The sequence below is a fragment of the Salvia hispanica genome, chromosome 1 (genome assembly GCF_029641045.1).
Source record: "Salvia hispanica isolate PSC_SH4W2 chromosome 1, Shi_PSC_v1, whole genome shotgun sequence".
NCBI lineage: Eukaryota > Viridiplantae > Streptophyta > Magnoliopsida > Lamiales > Lamiaceae > Salvia > Salvia hispanica.
The window spans coordinates 35643155-35657152 of NC_142692.1; the positions used below are offsets into that span (position 1 = coordinate 35643155).

General features: G+C 34.0%; 1 long non-coding RNA gene across 1 annotated transcript; it reads right to left on the minus strand.

The window, feature by feature from the left end:
* Positions 1-12087: 12087 nt before the first annotated feature.
* Positions 12088-13238, minus strand: LOC148933690 (uncharacterized). The gene is made up of 3 exons (XR_016134349.1): positions 13168-13238; positions 12547-13080; positions 12088-12299 (listed from the first exon to the last, which is right to left on the minus strand). It is a non-coding gene; the product is annotated as an uncharacterized LOC148933690 (long non-coding RNA).
* Positions 13239-13998: the final 760 nt, after the last annotated feature.

A 13998-nucleotide genomic window follows, 5' to 3' on the forward strand; every position in this document is an offset into this window, starting at 1 on the left:
TTTCCATTACAAGTTGTGTGGAGTAGTATCTTATATGGGGATAGGGAAAAATATTGAAAATATCGGCTTTAATGGTTGTACCAAAAAAATCAAATTTTCGGTATAGTATTATTAATGACATGAATTTTTATATATCGATAGCTTACCAAAATTCGGTATATACCATACATGATATATATCGGATTTATAGTAAATTTCATAGAATATAAATGTAATTATATATACAATGTATTAATTTATTAATTTGGATGCTCTCTACGTATTTTTTGAAACATTATTTTCAATAGTTTTGTATTTAATAGTATCTATACAATATATAAAAGTGGAGTTTTGGAGAAATTTACAAGATTGTCATCTATACAATATATAAAAGTGGAGTTTTGAAGATATTTACAAGATTGTCATTTAATTTAAAATATAATATTAAATTAAAAATGTATGATTAAATGTCAGCTACAAACGTGTGAACTATAAAAACCTACCTGAAGTGAGTGGAAGGTTTTACAATGAAGGTGTAAACGTGGAAATCAGTTGTCATATTTTAAAAAAGAAACTAAAAAGAATTGCGTTAAAAAGAAACGTGGGAATCATTTATGGATGTGGAGAAAGCTGATTCTGCTAAACTGAAGCAAAAAATTGAGGCCCTCGGAGTAAAGTTCGAATCTTGCACACATGACCAGTTTGATCTCTTGTATTGTCATAAGGTATTTTACTTTCTCTATTTTTACTTATATTTTAGGAAAAATAAATCTTTATTGCTGGATAAGTTACTGCTGTGTTCTATTATAATTTATCGATTTCCTAAAAAATTGATTGAGAATGTCTTAGGCTTGTACCAATTTTTATCAAAAAGATGTATGGTTGGTCTCATAGTGTAAGGTACGATTTTCAATAATTGCACAGAAAATAAAATGGAATGCATTTCATTTTTCATAAAATATGAGTTTGTCGTTTCAATATAGCACTCCATAGTTGTTTGTATTCTTATAAGAGGAGAGGAAGAAAATTGAAATCATATGAAATGTGATTCACCTTCTTAGTGGTCTTACAATCATTAGTCAACGATTAAAACTATGGAAGCATTTCCTTTGCCAATTTTGGTTTTGGAATTGGTGAGTATTTTGGGAAATTTCATAGACATAAACTCTTGCATATTACAATTTTTAATAGTGTCAACGCAAAGTTTTGTTTGCACAATTCACGAACGCAAATATATCTCCAAATTGTAATATAAGATCTGTAGTTGATTTTTGTTTGAAGTTCTTACCTACAACTGGGGGCATACTGACCTGATGGAAAAAATGGCAGGACGATAAAAGTGTTGGAGACGATGAACAGTGACACGACCGCATTTTCTAAGGATAGAAAACACGGTGAATCGCGACCAGGGGAGGATTAAAGAAGCGGGGAAGAAAGGGGAAAATAACGAAACTCAACCATAGCTCAAAATAAATGGGAATAGCTCGAATAAAATCAGAGTACCATTTCAACAATCAACAACTCCAAATGAAACTATCTCAACAATACAAGAACTCAAAAGAAAGACAACAAATCAGCGGAAGCATTTCGAGAGTAGAATACTGCTATGCATGAGGACACAACATATTCTGGACATTTGATAAACATTCTTCACTTTTATGCTCAACACCCGCCGCACTCGTCACCGCTCAACCTGCACATAAGGAAAACAAATGCAGGGCTGAGTACTTGATGTACTCAGTGAACAAATGCCAAAACAATTTTATAAAAATTGTTTATCATGCCATTAACGAGTGACCTCGGGGTTTTAACTTTGAAAGAGCCCGAGTCACTAAAACATTTCACCAACATCATCATCACCATCAACCTCAACACCATCAACATCACCATACCATATCTGAACTACATGACAAGGAATGTGGCCACATTCCAAGTCACTAGACCGGCCAACTCAAAGAGATAGCGCACGATCTACTGGGTGTACACCAGCCTGAGTAGGGACTCACTCCCTAGTCAGACCCGAATTCGATTAACCATACATGGCAAAAGCCACTTCAGATAGGCCCCACATCAACACAAAAATATGGCATGACAACATATTTTGCACCCTTTGAAATAAACATACTTAGGACATAGTCCTTATTTAAAAAGAAAGCCCACCTCGTTCTCTTAAATCCTCCACTTGTCAATCCTTTCTGTTCTTAAATAGCATGCAAAAATCACCCTTTAAAAGAATATAATATGCAAAAAATTAGACTTTACGAAAATAATTTAATTTCAATAATGCATGCATATATAAATCTTACCCTTCGATCTCTCTTAGGAATTTCTAGAATATCTATGATATTAGCACATCGTATTCATCCTTCTATTGACTCCGTCTGAGCTCTCGTCATTCTTGTATTCCAATTCCAGTCCAACTCAAATAAAACAAGCGGCCTATGTCTCCTAATTAACTCAGTAGCCGACACTTGTAAATATAACTCCATTCCATACTACTATTTATCAATAATGCTTGAAATCATATCTTATGGACAAATATGTTAAATAGTAAAAGGGGCCATACTTATCTCTCTTTTTCTCGTTACGTAAATTCCAAAAATGGCATTTGAAAAATGTCCATTCCTTATTCTGTCATCCAATTCCATCTGCATTCTCTCCCGCCGTCTCCGTCGCTCAGCTCTACCAAGGCTGATGATTCTCTCGGCCTATCGGTCTCTCATCTATCTCCGTCTCTCCAGCTCGGCTTTCGTCATCGTCGTTCAGCCGAGCAGCCGCTGTCCACCATTCGCTGCTGCTGTCATTTCCCGAGCTGCCTGCCCGGTTTATCCAGCCTCGGCTGTTCACAGAGAGCGTCGCTGCTGTGCCTTATTCGTCTCCTCTTTCTCTCTTTCTATCGCCATACATCGCCATCTCCCTTCCTCAGCTCGCAGCCTCTCTGCCGGTCAGAACGTACCGTCGCTGCTGTCACGGTGTAGTTGAAGCCTCCGGCCCCGTCTGTCTCCATCGCGTGGTTTCACGCCGTCATCTCCAGCCGCTGCGTCTTTCTCTCGTTTACGGCACTACAGCGCCCTCGCTGCTCGCTGAAATCAGCCCCTCGCATATCTCTCTAAATCTTTCACCAACAAGCACCCTCATATTTCTCTCTCAAACTCTCGTCGTCTTCTTTCTCTCTCAAATCTCGACTCTTCCATTGTTCCTCAAATTCGATCGCTCTGCCTTCCTCTCTCTTCGATTTTGATTCCAAAATCAAGCAGTGAACTCCGATTCTACTCCTAATGTCAATCTTCTTCTTCTCAATCCATATAGAACCCCTTATACTCTCCTTTTCTTCCCGCAGCGATGTCATGCCGTCTCCGACAAGTTGCCGTCCCTCTCTCTTCTCCTTCGCTGGTTTTCGCCGGAAAAGCACAGCACCACCGCCGCCAATGCCACGACGCAGCAGGAGCTGCTGCTGCTCTTGATTCCGAAACTTGTTGCAGATCGTGTCGCCGTGCAGCCGTGGTCGCTTCTGTTCGCACCCGATGCCTGCACCATCGTCCTCCCCATCTCCTCCTCCTGTCTCCATCGAAAACATGGTGGCTTCAGCGCCGTTGACGGTATCCACTCACGCCGCTGCTCTGGCCCGCTAGGAGCCACGCCGCCATCGCCATCCATCGTCGTTGCTGATCATTCAGGGTTGCCGCTGCTGTGCAGTAGATGCAGCGCCGCCTCTGTGTCTCCTTTTTCATCGCTGTTAGGTCGAGGAATGCCACCGCCGCTCATCGCCTATCGACCTCTCTCTCAATTTGCTCTCAATTTCAGAAAGAACTCGCCGCCTACTTTCTCTTATCCCTCTCTGCTCTTGACTTTTCTTGCTATTTAAATTATGTCTAGAAAGATCGTGGGGTTGAGGAAGACATACATGCATAAAAACGGTTAATCTCTAATTGTTGAGATTTTGCAGGGTGTTGGAGAGATTTCCGGTAACAATTTTGTGTCGACAAAAAGACTGACTTGGTTGTAAAATGATATGGGCTCGTGGGTTTTCTCAAGAAGAAAAGAATTGGGCTTTTGAAAGAATGAAAAAGAATTGGGCTTGATAAAATTAATGAAAAAGATCGTAGCCCAATTTCAATAATAAAAACTCCATCCTATTCCATCGAACATCGAAAATAATTGAAGGCAAAAATTTTCGGCTACACAATCAACGTTCTATCAAAACAAACTTAAAAGGAACAAAAAGTCGGGGTGTTACAAACAGATAAGATGAATGCTATTGGAGATGGATGGAGATGGAGGCCGTTGGACTGGATGCAAAACTGCATGAGCATATGCGATTATGGATTCCATTTCTATTGTTCATCGATTCTCAATTAATGAAATTATTGAATATTAATTGATTAGTAATTAAAGAGATTAATGGATTGTGTAATTAATTCAAGCAGAAATATTATATTTGATATAGGAAGCTGTTTTTATTTTTCAACATTATCATTTATCAACAATAAACATAATCAAGATTGCTTCTTAACTAATGTAATTGGTTGCATTGTGATCTATAAATTCTATATAATTTTGTTTGTATTTATTTATATTATCTTTATTATTTATTTTAGTTGTTTACTTAATTGACACTTTTACTTTTGTGTAAAGAAAATTCAAGTCGTGCAATGCACGTGGGTGATACTAGTTTAATTTAAAAAATTATATTAAATTAAAAATGTATAATTAAAGGCCACCACGTTAAGCCTATATATTTTCTTTTTTGATAAAAAAATAAAAATGCTCAAGTCATCCGAGAAGGCGAGCAGTGGGACACAATCCTCAAACCACAATTCCAATAACAAGTTCCAAACTAAGCTGACAACAAGCACAAAGTAAGGTCACAAACAGTGACGCCAAGGCTCTGAGTACCAAACCAAAAACACCAACCCAAAGCTAAGGTTTACCTATCACCACAATCACACTGACGTATCTTATCGTGTGTTCCGTGCATCCATCCAGATCCTAATATCTTCCAATTTAAGCCTACATATTCTTACTCCTTCTAGACAGAAAAAGAAAACGTGGTTCTTAAATATCATTACTAGCTGTTGTATTATTATTAGAGCATATTCATGAATTAATATTGAGCATCTAAAAGTTCAGAAAATTGTTTCTATTTGATCGAATAATATAGTACTGCAAGATGTTAATAGCTAAAGTCAAGAGGGCTGCATTATTTTTTTTATAAGGTGAAGGTTGCATTAGTTAAAATAAGAAAATAAGAAAAGGATTGGTCACCAACAATTAGCTAATTAAATCAAATAGAAAATGATAAAAATCATTCAAACATAATCCGCCCAATGTTATATAAATATGGTGTCAATCATAAATCATCAATCATCCATTTTGCTATCATTAAATCAATCAATCACTAGCTAGAAGATATGTCTTCAGATTGTCAAGGCAATAATCAACTTCTCTCTACATCTCCTTTCATTACATATGTATTTGTATTCATATTTATAAAGTTTTAATATGAACGTGTGTATAGGGAAGGAGTCATGGCCGGAGTTGGTGGGGATGAACGGCAAACAAGTGGAGACGATCATTGAGAAGGAGAATCCAAGAGTGGATGCGATAATTGTAGAAGAAGGATCTTCCGTTATTGGAGATTTCCTCTGCAACCGCGTCTGGGTTTGGGTCAACAAGAATGGAGTTGTCGTTCAAGTTCCACGCATTGGTTGAAATATGGTTGACCATTTGGCCCCTGCCGCGGATGCTCTTATGTATTTGAAGTACGTTGTTATTGCGAAGTTCATCCTTTTTTTTATCGTAAAGTTAGGATCGAATAAAGTATTGGATATGATGTAAGTGTTCTTCTTAATATTTTAAAAAACGTCCAATAAATGTTTTGCACTACTACTATCTTAAATTGTTTGAATACTTAGTGATGATGTCTTTTGTGTGAAAATTTGATGTTTCTGGCTTCACAATGAAGCCTTGATAATTCTGTTTTAGCTAAATAGGTATTGAACAAGTACTCAGATTCCAGTCACATGGCTAAATAATTTGTTTATTTGATTGAGTAATATAACTAGGTGTTAATGGCTGAATCATACTATAAAATAGTAGTCACGTTTTTTTTTTACTCATTATTTTTTGAATTGGCACACTATATATACATAGATTTTCATAAGAGGATAATATCAAACTTGTGTATGTGGAGGAACGAAGGCTACAAGTGAGAGGAAAGTTTGGATGATAGTATCTCCATTCTCCACATAAATTCATAACAATCAAAATTGAAAATTATAATCCCCTAAATAATAAATAAAAAAATTGCAGTGGTCCCATTTTTCAAAGCTCATTTTAAACATGCAATTCTCATTCTCTCTATAAATATGGTGTGAAGTATGTAGAATCTAAAATCATCAACCATTCATCTACTTCACTCACAAAGAAATCAAGCATGCAATCAATACTAGAATTAATTCTATCTACATATGTTTTTATTCCATATATATGTGATTATGTCTAAACATAATTTGAGATGAAATAATTTTTAATTTTAATGCGAATGTAGGTATAGGGAAGGAGGCATGGCCGGAGTTGGTGGGGAAGAAGGGCGAAGAGGCGGCAGAGGTGATTGAGAGTGAGAATAAGTTCGTGAGGGCGATAATTATACTAGAAGGAACTCCGACTACCAAGGAAATTAATTGTACCCGCGTCAGGGTTTGGGTGGACGCATGTGGTTACGTCATCACCGCTCCCTATGTCGGTTGAATTGCACTGAAATCATCTTTGGAGATTCACCTTTCATATTTTCTTTGTATTTTAAAGTTATATTGAATAAAATGATGAATCTGTTGTAAGTGTTCCTATTTTAATGCTATCATGCACAATGAATGAATTGTGAGTAGTATCTTGTTTTGTGAGAATTCTTTGTGCATGCAGAATGTGAAAATTGATTTCTGGCTTCTAAAGCAAATATGGCTTTAAATTATTCTATTAAAAATATTACTGTCACCATTCGACCTGGCACGAGTTTTAAGAAATATAATAGAAAGTGGGTTGAAAAAATTAGTGGCACGTGGGTCCTATTTTTATATACTATTTTATAATAATATTTGAATGTGATTGAGTTAGTGAAACGTGAGGTCCATCCATTACTAAAAATGGTAAAAATGAGAGGTGATAAATTTTTAAGAATGTAAGAAATAGAAATAAGTGACAAATTTTCAGAGATAAAGAATATATATAGTATATACCATATTGGATAGAAAGTATAGAAGTAAATATAGCTTTAAATTATATAAAAAATATTATATACCATATTAGATAGAAAGTAAAGATTCCATATCAGAAAAAGCAAACTAAAAACAAGTCCAAAAAATAAGTAAAAATTTCATGATCCCTTCATACCATATTGGCATAGTGATGTGGTGTTACCACACTAATAACTTTTTAACAAATGGAATGAATAGGGTCCACATAATTTATAAACTAACGGAGGAATAAGAGAAGTCCATTTCTCATTTTATGGAAACTCTGCTGAATATGGAAATTTTCGTATGTAATTGGACTGAATGTTATACTTAGAAATTTAGACTAAATGTTTGAAAAAATGTATGTCCACATAAATTCACAACAAGCAAATTTACAAATGATAATCCCCTATATAAAATAAATTTCAAACTTCATTTTTAACAAATCATTCTCACTCCCCTTAGTCCCCTATTTATCGGTTAAATTATTATTCTATTCTCCCCGTCCTATAAAAATATGTAACAATATTTTCTTATTCGTCCGTCCCATAGAAATAATTCATATCTATTTATAACAACTTTTTTCTCCTTTTCTTTACTTTATTACTAATAGACCCCATTATCCATTACACAATTTCAACTTTTTTTTCCTTTCTTTCTTACTTTATTAATTGCACATTAAAACCCGTGATAATCCTAAATAACCTATTTCTATGGGACGGAGGAAGTATAATAAAGAAACAAATATTGGCAAAACAGATTTCAATCAAGTTCGAGAGTTGTGAAGAAAACATTTTTTTTATTAAAATTTTAAACTAGAGGAGTTAAGGATGAAACATTAATTTATTAATTTTATTTTAATTCGATCAAAGAACAGATACCAACTTTGGGGAGTGTTATATTACTAATTCAATACTTAATTGCTAACTACAATTAAATAATAGCCATTAGATATTCAAATTAAAGGTCTAGATCATCAATCCTAAAATATCAATACGATCAACAAAAAACGTCAATAAGACCATAGAATTAATTCTAAAAAATATCAATAGGGGTATTAATGTCAATTAACTACAAAGATAAAACTTTAAATTCATATAACATATATCAAATTAAAGATAATTTTATAAGGATTCCAACGATATCCTACATGCATATTGTGTTTACATTCTCAAAGATAATTTTAATTTTTTCGTACAGCAGAAATGTCAACATACTATATAAAATATGTCAATATAATATATATAGAATGTCAATATAAGCAATGGGTTAACATTCTTAAAGCATTGTGTTGACATTCTCAAAGCATTGTGTTGATATTTTCGGAACACTATATTGACATTTTCATCCAAACCCTAATTTAAAGTTTTTTTTAATCTTTTTTGATTTAATTAATAAAAACGAAAATTACACGTGACAAATCGCATTTTTTAAAATCCTACGATCTTAAATTAGTTGTAATCACTCCATGTCAACCTTTATGTCTTGATTTCGTGGTATATTTTTATCTTTGCACGAGTGCACATCAAAATATGAATTTCAATCCTTCGATGGGAAACAAGATTCAAAAAATAAGAAAACATAAAGGGAAACAAGATTCAAAAAATAAGAAAAGAAAAAGGGGGAAAGAAAGAGATTGAAACCAATATCCGAACCTACATATAGAAAATCTGCCACAAATTTATATACAACTCTCGTCTATACTATTATTTTCTGTTACTTTATTTTTTTCTTCAATTTAACTATTTATTTTTACAAAATAACGGTTGAAAAGAAACATTTCAACTCATTGTTAGACAAATGGAGTATTTAATTCATATAATTCTTACGGACTCGCTGAGCATGTGGTGATTTCTTTTAATTGATACTATAATTAACGTATATACGTTTTACTTCCTTCTAGAAAGAAAAAGATGACGTGTACGAGAAAGCGGATAATAACAGATTAATTATGCATTATTTTATTTTACAAGAATGTTGCATTAATTATAAAAATATATTAATCCTACTAAGAAAAGGATTGAACACCGTTAACTAATATAGTCAACTACATAGTAACATTTTTATATAAATATGGTGCTAATCTAGAATCATGAATCATCAGAAAAAAGATAATGTGTACGAGTAAGCGGATGATAAGAGATTAATTTATGCATTATTTTATATTACACGAAGGTTGCATTAATTATAAAAATATATTAAGAAAAGGATTGAACACCGAATGAATTAATAGAAAATATGGGAACATTTTTATATAAATATGGTGCTAATCTAGAATCATGAATCATCTCAATCCACTGATCAGATCTAAATCAATCAATTCGTAGTAGATATGGCAGAATTGTTTTGTCAAGGCAAGAACCACATCTCTCTCTTTATCTCTTTTCATTACATATGTATATGATGTACTATATATTAAAGAGTTTTAGTATGAAATTATGTATAGGGAAACTAACATGGCCAGAGTTGGTGGGGAAGAACGGCGATGTCGCTGCGGCCACCATTAAGAGGGAGAATCCGGCAGTAACTCCGGAGATTACAACAGAAGTACCATTTCTTGATTTTACGTATTACAATTGCACCCGTGTCATCGTTTTGGTCGACAAAGATCGAAACGTCTTGACTATTCCCACCGTTGGTTAAGTTCAAACTACTTATATGGAGTACCAAATTCATCATTTTCTATCATAAACTTATGTTGTTGGATATATATATATATATATATATATATATATATATATATATATATATATATATATATATATATATAGGGTCTTGTTAGGTTGAGATTATTTAGCTAAATTGAGAAATGAGATGCAATATGGGCCACTAATCCACAAGATTAACAAAATGTCAACAAATACCACATTATGTCAACAAGGGGGTATAATTGTCTTTTCATTAAATTGTGTTTGAAATCATTTTCTAAAATTCTCTCTAAAATTCTAGCTACAAAGTCTTCAAATCTTCAACATTCAAATATTCAAATCTTCAAATCTTCAACATTCATATCTTCAAATCTTCAAATCTTCAACATTCAAATCTTCAAATCTTCAAATCTTCAATATTCATATCTTCAAATCTTCAACATTCATATCTTCAAATCTTCAACTCTTCAACATTCAAATCTTCAAATCTTCAACATTCAAATCTTCAAATCTTCAACATTCATATCTTCAAATCTTCAAATCTTCAACATTCATATCTTCAAATCTTCAAATCCTCAACATTCAAATGTTCAAATCTTCGAATCTTCAAATCTTCAACATTCAAATCTTCAAATCTCTTCAATATTCAAATCATCAAATCTTCAAATCTTCAACATTCAATAAAATAACACTTATAATTCACATATGAGAATATCGAATGTCAACAACTCGTATTAAAATGTCAACAACTAACAAATAACACTTACAATTCACATATCAATACCGAGAATATCGAATGTCAACAACTCGTATTAAAATGTCAACAACTAACAAATAACACTTACAATTCACATATCAATACCGAGAATATCGAATGTCAACAACACGTATTAAAATGTCAACAACTAAAAAACAACACTTACAATTCACATGTCAATACCGAGAATATCGAATGTCAACAACTCGTATTAAAATGTCAACAACTAACAAATAACACTTACTATCCACATGTCAATATCGAGAATATCGAATGTCAACAACTCGTATTAAAATGTCAACAACTAACAAATAACACTTATAATTCACATATCAATAGCGAGAATATCGAATGTCAACAACAAACATTATTTATGTCAACTACAATGTCAACAACAAACTTTATTTATGTCAACTACGATGTCAACAACACCTTTATTTATGTCAACTATTATGTCAACAACAAATATTTTCATGTCAACGACGTATATTATTTATGTCAACAGCAATGTTTTACTTATAATTCATGTCAACAATAATGTTTTACATATAATTTATGTCAACAACATTTTTCATAAAATTTATACCAACGAACTATATAATTCATGTCAATAACAAACGTTATTATGTCAACGAGCTATATAATTCATGTAAAAAATAAACATTTTCATGTCAACAACTTATATAATTTATGTCAACAATACTATTTTAGGCAATATCACTAGGGGGTATAATTGTCATTTTCGCACGATGTCAACTACATAGACATTATGTCAACTACGATGTTAACAACAAACGTTATTTATGTCAACTACAATGTCAACAACAAACTTTATTTATGTCAACTACGATGTCAACAACAAACTTTATTTATATCAACTACGCTGTCAACAACAAACTTTATTTATGTCAACTATTATGTCAACAATAACATTTTACAAATAATTAATGTCAACAACAAATATTTTCATGTCAACTACATATATTATTTATGTCAATAACAACGTTTTACATATAATTCATGTCAACAACAATGTTTTACATATAATTTATGTCAACAACATTTTTCATAAAATTTATGCCAACGTCCTATATAATTCATGTCAACAACAAACGTTATTATGTCAACGAGCTATATAATTCATGTCAAAGATAAACATTTTCATCAATTTAGTCAGTTGCAACTTCAAAACTGCAACATCTACAGATCTAGTGTGTTCTTCAAAATAATCATCAGTTTATAGAGACGGAGAATTGTAGTAATCAGCATCCTAATTCTATTGAGAAAACTAGCAGATGAAAACAAAACAAACAAATTGAATTGCAAAAACAATCTCAAAACTCACCAATTCATTTTTTAAACTTAAATCGAACAAAATTAAAGAATCATTTCTCTATCCAATTCAATCGAATATCATTCATATTCATAAATTATTCTTGTATTTCAACGACAATGCCAAGAGCAGAGGAATTCAAACGAAAACGTAACCTGAATTCGTAACAAATAAGAAAACAATCACCCTACATTGGTAACCACGAAATTCCTGGGGACAAACTCTCGATCATATTTAGCTATAACCAAATTTAAAAAGTAAATCTAGATTAACAAAATCCAATCTGAAGATCAATGGAGAGGAACCTCGACGTCTCCATCGGTGATCTCCTGCTGCAGATCCTTAGGATCCTGCAACAGTTGAGTATTCATAAGCAGTGTTAATTAGGTAGTAACAGTTGAGTATTCATAAGCATCCAAAGAGGCACAATCCGATGCATAAGCCCTAATTATGGTTGATAAACCACAATTACCAATTAGGCATAAATAAACAGGTAGATCGACCATCGTTGACAAAGGACCACCAAATATCCTCAACAAAACCAATCACAATCAAAGCAATCATACATCAAAACAAACCAAATCGAAAATTGAATACCTTGCTCTTGGTGACAGAGTCATTGACATTAATGGCAGGGAAAAGCAGAGTGCCATTAGCCTGCATCTGATACAGCCTCTTCACACCAGTCGTCGTCTCCTCCGAAATGCCAACCAATCTCTCATTCATCTTCCTGTACTTCGTCGGATCTCCCTTCAAGCCATCTCTGATCAGCGTCAGCACGATCTGAAACTCAGTATTGTCAGTTGAGCTCGGATCCGACAGCTTCCCCGTCTTCTCATACTCCAGCTCCGCCTTGAAGAGCTCCTTCGGCAGAAGCACCTCGTAGATCTTAAACACCGCGAGCGGATCGTCGATCAGAGTTCCGGTGATCGTCGCCGTCACGATCTTCGTCTTCAGCTTGACGTCGTCGCCGTCGTTCTGCACCGTGAAGTTGAACTTCTTCGTCCCTCCATCGCGAGAGTGTTCATCAATCCGTTGCTCGCTCTCAACATTTCGAGCGAGTTGTACACCGGCACGCCGCCGTGGTACAGCAGCAGCGACGATTTCCCCTCGACGGTGAGGTTTTTGTACCTAATTGTCAAAATCAGATCAGAAATCGAGTCGATTGAGCTAAATTAGGTCAATAAAATTGAAATTGAGGGAAAATTAAAGAAAAACCTAGGGCGGAAATCGTCGAGAGCTTCGTCGGAGGCGCAGAAGATGGTGAGGCCGCCTTGAACGCTACTGGAGGAGCTTCTCAAACAAAAACGATTTCAATCATTTGGACGAGCGGCGCGATGGAGATGGAGAACTGGCGTCGAGGAGCTCGTCGCCGACGGAGATTGTGGCGGAGATTTTTAGAGCGGCGGCAGATGGCTGGGATGGAAATCAGCTGCAGAGATTTGGGAAGGAGAGAAGAACGGAAGAACATAATTTAAACATGAAATTACCATTGTGCCCTTCTATAACTAATTAATCTGAAAATATTTTCTGCGTGGCAAATTATGGACCACTCATTTAATAAAAATGAGTGGCTAATATTGCATCTCATTTCTCATTTAGCCTAAAAAATCTCAATTGATCATGAACCTATATATATATATATATATATATATATATATATATATATATAGGGTCTTGTTAGGTTGAGATTATTTAGCTAAATTGAGAAATAAGATGCAATATGGGCCACTAATCCACAAGCTAAACAAAATGTCAACAAATACAACATTATGTCAACAAGGGGGTAAAATTGTAATTTCTTTAATTAAAAAAGCGTGAAACATCCAAACTGATTTCAAACCAATTTCTAAAATTTCTCTAAAATCTCTCTTCCAAAATCTTCAAATCTTCATCTGCAAAATCTCGCTGATCTTCAAAATTCAAAACGTAAACATTCAAAATCTCGCTGATCTAAATGACGAATGAAGAGGAAAATCTGAAAGACGGATTGGTAGGAAGAGAGGCGGTAGACGCCGCTGGAGGCTTCTCGGAGGAGGATTGGTCGCT